The sequence below is a fragment of the Camelus ferus genome, chromosome 10, assembly GCF_009834535.1.
Source record: "Camelus ferus isolate YT-003-E chromosome 10, BCGSAC_Cfer_1.0, whole genome shotgun sequence".
NCBI lineage: Eukaryota > Metazoa > Chordata > Mammalia > Artiodactyla > Camelidae > Camelus > Camelus ferus.
The window spans coordinates 69731994-69743291 of record NC_045705.1 but is presented as its reverse complement, the minus strand read 5'-3'; positions in this window follow the sequence as shown (position 1 = coordinate 69743291).

Below are 11298 nucleotides of genomic sequence, written 5' to 3'. Positions count from 1 at the left end.
GTTCCCTGGGGAGCCGAGGGAAGCCTGGTGGGCCATGAACATCAGATGGACTCAGAGGTAGCGCCAGACCACGGCCAGCCCCTATCTTGTGGGGCGTGGGATTCATTCTGCAGACAGCAGAGGCTCCCCGGTAGGTACGGGGCATGGTCAGAAGTGGGAGCTTTTTCTACAATCCTCACGGGCCAGAAGTGGCCTCCTTGTTGCCAGAGGACCACAGATCTTGGGGGAGGATCCTGGAGTTCCCTGGGATCCACCGTCACCCCACTGCCTTCTTAAAGATGCTCTCAGATGCGGCTGCATCTTGTAGGTAAAGGTGACCACTCTGGGGCCACCAGCAGCTGCCTGGGCTTCTGAGGACACAGTGCTTAGCACATCTGGGGACGGAAGGGGACCCAAAGGTGCCACGGGTTGTCACAGCGGGGAGAGTAACCCCGCCCCCACCCCCCGCTCTGGATTCCGGAAGGTCCCGGGACTGCACGTGGACAAAGGTGCGCTGTTTTGCTGCCAGCATCATTGCCGATCTCACCCAGCCTCCCCGGCGAACAAAGAGCTGTTTGAGGACTCTGCGTTCCTGCTTCCTAAGCCTCTCTTATTTATCTTCCTCAAGGTGCAGGTGAGTCGAAGCGAGGGAGGCCCAGCGGGGGAGCTGCAGTGGTTCCTGGCTCTCCAGCTACACGTGCCCGTGAGCCGCCCTGGGGCGGCCCCGCCAGGCGTGGAGCCCAGACAGGAGGGCCTGTGAGCGGGGCTCTGCTCAGACCTTCCAGCCTCTTCAATTTTCTTGAGAGTTTTTGTGGCTGCAGCCCAGTGAACGATAACCTCAGCCAAAATGTAAATGTATGTGTTTTACGTTAAATCACACCAGAGTTGTATTTCCTGTTGCGGGGGGTCAGACCGTAAGTCGGGCCTCAAGGTCACCTCAAGGTCCTTGTTACCTACAGGGGAGGCCGTTGCCAGTGTCTGTCCAGGGTTCCTCCCCCGCCCCACAGGCCTGGGACCGTTACCCAAACAATCCGGGGTCGTTCTTACCGGGTCCGCTGGTTCCTGTGAGGACTCGAGTCTGGGGACAATGCCTTTTCCACAGATGGTTTTTCAGGTTCTGAGACATGGAATAGCTCACCCGCCAGGATGTCATTTCATGCTACACAGCGCTGGGAAACAAGCACTACTGTCTCCCCTGTTTCCAGGGCAGAACCAGGCTCAGAGCGGTGAAGTGCAACAGCCGGTGTCGCACAGCTAGCAGGCGGCGGGGCTGGGAGCTCATTATTTTACAACTTGATTGATGTATAATCAAAGTACCACAAACCGCCCATATTTGAAGTGCATAATTTGGTAAGTTTTGACATATCTACACACCAAGGATTTTAGCCTCAGCACTGCTGGCATTTGGGGCTGGGGAAGTCTGTTATGGGGGCTGTCCAATGCATTAGAGGATGTTTGCAGCACCCCTGAAGGCCTCCCCCTGCCAGATACCAGTAGCAAGTCCCTGCCCCAGAAGTGACAACAGAAATGTCTCCAGACAGCGCCACACGAGGGACAAAACATCCCTTCCAGAGAACCACGAGTGTGTGGTGTTTGCCCGTGAAGCCAGCACCACCATCGAGATGGTGAACCCAGGTATCACCTGCCAAGGCCCCCTCGTGCCCGTGGTGGTGCCTCCTTCCCCTGTAACCCCCCACCCTAGGCACCTGCCTATTTTCTGTCAGTCTAGATTTTTCTACTATTTTCTGGACTTTTATATACGTGGAATCATATGGTATGGATTTTTTTTAAGTCTGGTCTTCCCTGAGCATCATTATTTTGAAATTGACCCAGATTGATGCCTGTGTCAACAGCTCACTTCTCTGTGTTCCCGATTTGTCTCCGAGGTGTGGGTGTGCCACACTTTGCTCATCCGTTCACCTGTTGATGGATGTCTGTGCTGTTTCCAGCTTTTGGCTGTTACAAATGGAGCTGCAAACATTCAGGCACGTGCCTTCATGTGGACTCGTGCTTTCTTTTCTCCTGAGCCAGTACCTCAGGGAGATGGGCTGGGTCTTACAGAGGGGGTGTGTTGTGTGTTTAATGTTTCAAGATCCTGCCACCCTGTTTCCAAAGTGGTCACAACTCTGACTCCAAGTTCCCCATCCTCTGGACAGAGGCCAGCGTAGACCCCAACCAGGACTTGCCCCCCAGCTGGGCCCACACCTTAGCCCACAGGTCTTACCTTCTACATCTGTGAGGGTGAAACTGCCTCCTGGGAGCCTGGGGCCTTCCTTGACCTCAGGATGAGTCACATTCTGTGGATAAATTAGCATTTTCAATGACTTAACTCTTTCAAACCAGGGGAGATGCTCCACTTGAAAAAAACAAAACAAAAAACCCGTCTTCTTGGGAACCTGCCTCAGCACGTCAGCTTTCACTCGGCTGTTTCGCACACTGATGTGTCAAGTTCTATCTGACTTTATGTTCCCTTGGTTGTTTCCACGAATAACATAGTTGGGCCACAGAAATGAGCACACACACAATTTACAGAGAACTTAATATGTAAATTTATGTTCTTTCCCTTCACATGAATCCATCTCTTAACTGCAAATTCCACTAACATGGAAGAAATTGTCATCTCCAGGGCAAGCCTAGAAGTGCTGGAGAAGTGACCGGATCCTTGGGAAATTTTTCCCTTTCTTTAAAATCCTTTAATACAGATTTAAAAATTGATCTAACAACATGATAGATAATCCTGCATTCCTGCACTAAATGAGATTTATTTTTTGAAGCTAAGTATAAACCTTTCAACTAGGTAACCAAGTAAGAGTACAAAGACTTTTGTTATTTCTAGAAATGCGAGGATTAAAATTTAATCCATAATTTTAATGAGAAACAGATTAGTTCTGTGTAGTACATGAAGAATTAGTCCCAGCAAATGAAAAAAAATGCTCAATATTGCTACTTATCAGAGAAATGCAAATCAAAACTACAGTGAGGCATCACCTCACACCAGTCAGAATGGCCATCATTCAAAAGTCCACTAACGATAAATGCTGGAGAGGGTGTGGAGAAAAGGCAACCCTCCCACACTGTTGGTGGGAATGTAGTTTGGTGCAGCCATTATGGAAAATGGTATGGAGATTCCTTAAAAAACTAAAAATAGAGTTACCTTATGATCCAGCAATCCCACTCCTGGGCACATATTCAGAGAAAACTAATCTGAAAAGCTACATGCACCTCAATGTCCACAGTAGCACTATTTACAGTAGCCAAGACATGGCAACAATGTTCATCAACAGACGACTGGATAAAGATGCTGTGATGTATTTATACAATGGAATACTGCTCAGCCATTAAAAAGAATGAAATACTGCCATTTGCAGCAACATGGATGAACCTGGAGATTGTCATGCTAAGTGAAGTAAGTCAGAAAGAGACAGAAAAATACCATATGTTATCACTTATATCTGGAATCTAAAAAAGAAAAAAGACAAATGAGTTTATTTATTAAACAGAAACAGAGTCAGACATAGAAAACAAATTTATGGTTACCCAGAGGGAAAGGGGGTGGGAAGGGATAAATTGGGAATTTGAGATTTGCAGTACTAACTACTATATATAAAATAGATAAACAACAAGTTTCTACTGTAGAGCACAAGGAGCTATATTCAATATCTTGCAGTAACCTATAATGAGAAAAAATATGAAAAGGAATATATGTGTGTACATGTATGACTGAAACGTTATGCTGGACACTAGAAATAGACGCAGCAATGTAAACTGACTATTTAATTTAAAAAAAAGAATTAGTCCTGGATACAATATTATTTTAGACCATTATGTCTTTTCACTCAGAGACTGGTTAAATTTTACTTTTTTGGCTAGTTGGTGAATTGGAGTCATTTGAAAATTTGGCTACCAGGGAACATTTCTAGAATGACACAAAGAAATTATGATCTCTGATGAGTGAGACTGGGGGTCAGAGTAGGAGAAAAACTGACTTTATTCATTGGATATCCCTTTCATAATGTTTGGATTTTTTTTTTTACTGTATGTGGGATAGTTTTATAATTTAAAAAGAATGCAGAAAGTGATAAGTGAAGATATCACCCATAATTCTCAATATGAAGAGGCAAATATATTTTCACAAGTGAATTTTTATGTTTATGTATATACTCATACATATGAAGTTATAAAAGTTTATATAACGGCAAACATATTTTCAAATTAGTCATTTTTCAAACTACAATATGTTGGAGATGTCTTTCTATATTAGCAAACATAACTTATTTGATGCTAATCTTGAATGTTAGTCTGTGATTGGGCTAAGGGCTCAAGGTCTTTCAGATTCTGAATGTATCAGTCAGCTTTTGCTTCAGTAACAAATATCCCTGAAATCTTAGTGGCTTTCTGCACCCAAACATGTGTTTCTTACTCACAAGACTGTGGGGTGGGAGTGGAGGGAGGCGTGGCTCTGCTGGGCCCCTGGGCTCCATAGGGCTGGGTCCCAGGCTGTGGGTCAGATGAGCTACAGGTCAGCTCCAGTCTGTGTGTCCCTCATTCCAGGACTGCGGTTGAAGGAGGGCATGTCTGAGATGTGTTCTTTTCATGGAGGATGTCAGGAGGGTGTGAGGACTGGCAAGCACCTATGCTGCACTGCCACAGCCAGCTCAGAATGGGGGGTCCTGTCCACCCAGTGAGCAAACTGAGTCAAAACAACAGGGTGGAGAAGGGTGCGCTCTGCCCACGGAGGGAGGGCAGGGTGGGGTGGGAGGAAAGAGTAGTTATTCACCAAACAGTAACACAATCTGGTGCACTATATTGAAAGAAAGAAAAAAGGACGTCGGGGCTCTGCTGGAGAAGCGACTAACTGAGCTTTTGTTGTTGGTACCGTAGTTCTTCAACTCTTCCGCCATATTGTTTTCTCAGACTTGAATTGTGAACGTGTCAGTGAGTAGAATGTATTTGTGCTACAAACAACACCAACATTCGCACTCACCTTTTGAGCCCTTACTGTGAGCATTTTACTTGAATTCTTATTTAATTTTCACTACATGGGATAAGCTAGTAATCACTGTTATCCCCATTTGGAATATGAGAAAACTGAGGTTTAGAAGGTGAATTTACTTGTCCAAAGTCACACAAGTGGTAGGTAACAAATTCAAGTCTGTTTGACTCCCAGGTGAGCTCTTCAATGCTGCCAACTGTGAGGCCACTGTTTCAGGAAGCACACCTGTGACTTCAGTGGTCTCCCTATTGATATACTGGGGGAGTAGACTGCATGCCCCCAGGGAAAGGAAATTACCCAGGTGAGAATAGTCCACCCAGTGACAGGAACCCTAAATGGAAGCTCAGTCCCCGGGAAGGTCGTTCCTGCACTTCTACACAAGACGCGGCCTCACTGTAAGCATTACGGAGGCCGGTCTACCCTGTTTCTGGTCCTCCTCCCCACCCTGAGCACACTACAGAGAAGAACTACATCCCCGCCCCCCTGAGGTTCAGCATGGCCATGCCATGTTCCTTGGTCAATGATGAATCCGTGGAAGCAGGCATGGAGACATTTAAGAGCTGGCAGGGGTTCTCCCAGAGCTCTCTTCCTTTGCCAGCACTATTTTGGAGGCACCTAGAGGACAGCTGTTCTGGAAAAGCCACCCAGACCCACAGGGGTGAGAAAGAAACAGACCATTATTTTGTTAAACCACCTGGAATCAGGGGATGTTTGTTATCACACTATAGCTCAGCCCATGCTGGCTGATACATGCTCCTCCCAGCTGCTTCTGACATCACTCCTCTTTCTGTTTTGGAAGGATAGCTCTCCAATCAGGTCTTTTAAAAGAAGCACTTGTTCATCTATGATGTTAAGGGCAAAAGAGTGAACCCAGGCTGCCACACTCTTCACTCTCTGATCTAAAACCAGCCTGGCTCCCCACTGGCAGCCCCAGTGCAGGTGGAGCCTCTGCAGTAAGAAGTACAGCGGGGCCCCTGCTGGCATCATCAGTTTCAGATGGGGCCAGCAGCTGCCCCATGGCCCTTCCAGCCCTGCAGGCAGGTCCCTTTGTGCAGCTCTCAGGTCTTGGGCTCCTATTTCCAGCATCACATTAGAGGTGATGTAAGGATGCCCCTGTCTTTAATGTGCTGCCACTGGACAGTCCACGAAGCCATGGTCCAATTAGCCACCCGCCTCCCTCATGCCATTATCATCTGTACGTTTCTGCAATTTGCTTGGCTGGCTCTTTGACAGCAATTCCAGTAGTTATTAATCCCAAGACTCAGGAGACAGGTCTTGTTAAAAAATAAAGCAACCAAAGTGCTGAAATTAAGTCTTTTGAAGCAAGTCACAGTTCCAAGTGGGACAATATTTCAGCCCCGACCTCATGCTGCCGCGAGCAGGTGCAGGCACACCCTCTCCTTTGCCTGCACACGACAGGGCCCAGCTCAAACCTGGGAGCGAGGTGTCCACCCCCATCCTTCCCTAAGGCTCCGCCTGGGGAATCTTAAGCCACACAAAAGCCAACTCCATCTAGCTGCCTTTATTTTATTTTACTTTTTAACCATGCCTGCCACTTAATTTGCTATTTTTAACGACACACGTGGCACCAAAAACTCGAACCCACACGGGCCTCGGTAGCCATCCAAGTTCTCATTATAGAATCCAAAAGAAAAGAAAAGAAAAGAATTCAGGTATGACCGCGATCTATAATCAGTTGTATTAAAATAACCGATTGCCTGCCTCACCACTGTCTTTGCGTCTTTTTCCTTCTTTCTGTGAGTCCCGTTCTCCTTGTGCCTTTGTATCTCTTATGGCAGCAAAATCTGGTCCTCTCCTGGCCTGCGATGCTCTTCCTGGAAACTCCCCACAGCTTTCACGCTAAGAGGCACTCAGGGAATACGCGGAAAGGAGCGGGAAGGGATCGTTAAGTGGAAGACACTGGTTATGACTCTTGGTGTGCATTCTGTAATTAAGTTATTACTGGGCCAATTAACCTTGAATGCCAGAGCCTATAGGACAAAGCCCTGTATGGTGAGAGCATTAATTATTCCTAATGAAGGAGGCTTAGGAGGCCCTCTGGGTGGTCCAGGGGTTGAGCTGAAACCCCTGTTTTGTTCTCAGGGACCCTCCTGGTAGGGTTAGAAAGCCTGTAATCTTTCCTGGCTCACTCCTCCAGCCGGCACAGGGACCCCACTACAGAAACCACACTGGGCCCATTTGAAAAATTTAAAAAAATTTTTTTAAATAAAAATTTAGTTGATTTATAATGTTGTGTTAGTTCCTGGTGTGCAGCAAAGTGATTCAGTTATATGTATATATGCAAATATTCTTTTCCATATTTTTTTCACTATAGGTGTTATTATAAGCTATTGAATATAGTTCCCTGTGCTGTACAGTAGAAACTTGTTGTTTATCTGTCTTATATATAGCAGTTTGTTTCAGCAAATCCTCAATTCACAATTTATTCCTCCTTCCCCTTTCCCCTTTGGTAAGCATAAATTTGTTTTCTACGTCTATGAGTCTCTTTCTGTCTTGTAAATAAGTTCATCTGTATCTTTTTTTTTAGATTCCACATATAAGTGATATCATATGATATTTTTCTTTCTCTGACTTACTTCACTTAGAATGGCGATCTCCAGCTCCATCCATGTTGCTGCAAATGGCATTATTTTGTTCTTTTTATGGCTGAGTAGTATTCCACTATATAAATATACCACATCTTCTTTATCCAGTCATCTGTCGATGGACATTTAGGCTGTTTTCATGTCTTGGTTATTGTAAATAGTGCTGCTGTGAGCATTGGGGTGTGCGTACCTTTTCAAATTAGAGTTTCCTCTGGACATATGCCCAGGAGTGGGATTGCTGGATCTTGTGACACCGGGCCTGTTTCACCTCTGCCTGAGCACACGCAGTAGCCAAGAGGGCTACCCCGAGATAGTCCAACGTGTTCCTGCAGGAGCCTGATCGGGCTCCCGAGGGGTGTGCCCAGGTGGCCGCAGGTGGGCCACACACCGCCAAGAGGCACCACGGAGACGTTTTTGTCTTTTGTCCAATCAAATAATAAAATGCACACTTGCCACAGCCGTGAGCCCAACAATGTGCTGTTTTTCAGACAGATTCCTGGTTGAAATGGGCCACGCACGTCGAGGAGGGCACACCTGCTGCCGACAAGAAGGAAGCCCACGGCAGGAGATCTGACAGGCATGGAGAAAGACTGCAGTTCCTAGAATGTGAGACCGTGGTCCCCTGAGTCTGGAAGGGCAGCTGGCCAGGACACAAACAGCTCCACTCAGCAGAGCCATTGGCAAGAAGTGTAGGGTGAGATTTTACTGTTGCTAAAAAAAAATCTTTCCTAAGATTTAGGAAAAAAAGAAAGAAATCAATTAATTTTAATTGAAAATTTAATTTAAACATCAATTAATTTTACTCTTGTAAAAGAACCAAATCTGTATTCAAAGAATTGTGAAATGTGTTTTAAAATCAGTCTTCAATGCTTGCACCCCAAATTCTCGAGTTTCCAAGTACACTCCGAAGGCAGTGTAGCTGGGGCCACTGAGCCAATGTCAAGAAAGTTCTCTGTCTTGAACCCGAATCACAAGAGGTAGACGAAGTCTAATTCTCCTTCCACCTTGCCGTTCCTTCGGTGACTTGATTGCAGCCTCCTCAAGACTCCGTTTCTGGATTAAGCGTCTCCAGTTCCCCAGTCACTTCTTATAATGACAATCGCTCACATTTAACGAACACTTAGTATGGAGCAGGCTCTGTGCTTAGCCACTTTCTGGGCATGACTTCGTTTACTGTCACAAAAGGCAACAAAACACGTACTCTTATGGTCTCTATTTGACAAACAAGGGGTGGGGGGCTCAGCGCGCATAGGTAAGCCCCCAGCATCATGAGGCTGGTCCACCTGGAGCCAGGGCTCCTGCACCAGGTCACACGGCAGGTACCTGCTCCAAGCTGGACCCGCCCACTAGGTGCCGCCGCTCTTAGAGGTGGCTTCTGCCCCCCACATACTTCCACTGACCTGTCTTGCCAAACATGCAACAACAGCACAGGTTCACGTTCGCTTTGTGTGGGTTTGAGGGGGTTTGGGTGGGGTGGCTCTGAGGTCCACAGAGCGGCAGGGGACCAATTAGCACCAGTGCAATTGTTCACAATGCAAATCGGAGAAATTCTGGAACCAAGGACGCTTGTGTAGCCCTCCTCCCCGCCCCCCCCCCGTCTCCTCCTCCCAAACTCGGGGCCGCCTCCCCCTCAGAGACGTGCCTGGAATGGAAGTGGACCCGGGGGAGGGGTGATGCACTTCTGCACGGGAGAGGTGGTCTCCCCCGAGAGGGACTTCTTATCTTCCGTGTCTGCCTTGGCAAAACTTGGTTATCCATTTAGTCTATTATTTAAAAAAAAATTGTACTGAAGTGTAGTAGATTTACAATGTCAGTTTCAGGCGTGTGGCAAATGGTTCAGTTATACATAGACATAATACGTAGATTTTTTCTTTTCAGATTCTCTTCCGTTGAAGCTCATTACAAGAAACTGAATACAGTTCCCTGTGCTGTACAGTAGGTCCTTGTTGTTTGTCTACCTTGTATATAGTAGTGTGTGTCTGCTAATTTCCAGCCCCTTATTTCTCCCTCCCCGCCTTTTTCCCCTTTGGTAACCATAGTTTGTTTCCTGTATCCGTGAGTCTGTTTTTGGTTTGCAGATAGAATTTGTATCTCTTTTTTAGATTCCACACATATGACATCATATGATAGTTGTCTTTCTCTGTCTGATTCACTTCATTCAGTATGATAATCTCCAGGTCCATCCACGTTGCTGCAAATGGTGTTACTTCATTCTTTTTTATGGCTGAGCAATACTCCGTTGTCTATATGTACCACACCTTCTTTATCCAGTCATTTGTTGATGGACATTTACTCTATTATTTTAATAATGAACAACAATAATAACAATGTAACAATGTTAAAAGAGAGTGTAGCAAGAAGGTTAACGATTAATCCAAAATAATAATCTAATTATAATAAGTATTAGTGCAAATAAAAATCTGACTGAATAGCATCCTCTTTGCAGCCCTGTACCACGTCCAGTGTCTCCACTTTCCCCTGGAGCACTGGGTAGATATTGGGACAGTGAAGTGGGATCACCAAGGGGGCACATGGTGGCGGAGAGGGGCATCCCCTTTCATGCTCCTCCGGGCTCCAAGCTTCTGCTGCCATTGAAACAAGGAATGGCCCGTTCCCACCTCAGAGGTCACTCTTTGGAGGAATTTGACAAATGAAGAAACAGGGTCTCAGACGCACCGTGGAGCAGTGCTTTCTAGAGCGGGGGCTCCCCTGCGGTGCACGAGCTGGTTCTTGGGGGCACCCGGACCTCCTGGCTGCCCGCCCCGCCCCTCCCCTCCATCAGGAGAGAAAGTTAAATCGCTGTCAACAAGATGATCCCGTGCTCGGCTTCATGTTTGTCCTAAGGGTGGACTCTGGGATGGGATTAGAACATTCGGGCCCTCCACTCCGGGCTGCCAGCAGAGGAAGCATTCACCTCTCGCTGCAGAAAGTCAGATACTTCACCGCTGACATTTTCTCCTGACTTTTATGTTACCTCTTCCATCCAGAATCAATCTCCTCAACTCTGACCTCGGAAGGGCAGAGGGAGAGGGCTTTGTGAAAAGCGGGAAGCCTACCAAATGGCTCCACCTCCTTCCCAGCCGGCGGCAACAGGCCAGACTCATCGCCATCTCTATCATTTACTTATTTAAAATTACAGTGTTTCACTCTTTTAAAAAAATATCACCTGCAGAGCAGTGGATGCCTGGAAATTGATTCTTCGAACGAAAACCAGTTCCGGCTATTTGTAACACTTAAGTTGTTATGAGATTTGTTTCCTTGTGCACAGGGAACCCGTGCTGTGCCGTCAACAAGGACCCTTCCCGGGCAGCACCGCCCTGTCTCAGTGTCCCATGTGCCCAGGTGGCCCGTCCTCTTTGTGGGGGCTTCCAAACCCACCTCCTTTCCGTGATGGGTCTGGATTAGGAGCCAGAACATGTGTCGGGGAGCCCCGTCCACTGCACCCTAAACACCAGTCCCTGGTTGCAGTCCAAACTCCTTTCCTACATTAAATGAATTCAGAGACGGGGTGTGGGCAGAGGTCTCCGGGAGGACGCGGCTGCCATGTGACCCACGAGCTGGCCCCGGGGCAGTTGGTGACTCCTCAGCCGTCCCCTGTGCCTGAACACGTGTATTCTGCCCACCGTGCCCACAGCGGGAACTGTTTTCAAGGATGTGACCTAGACTGGTGTTGAGACCATCAGCCGGTGGAGGTGACTGGGCTCTGGTCTCTCTATAAAC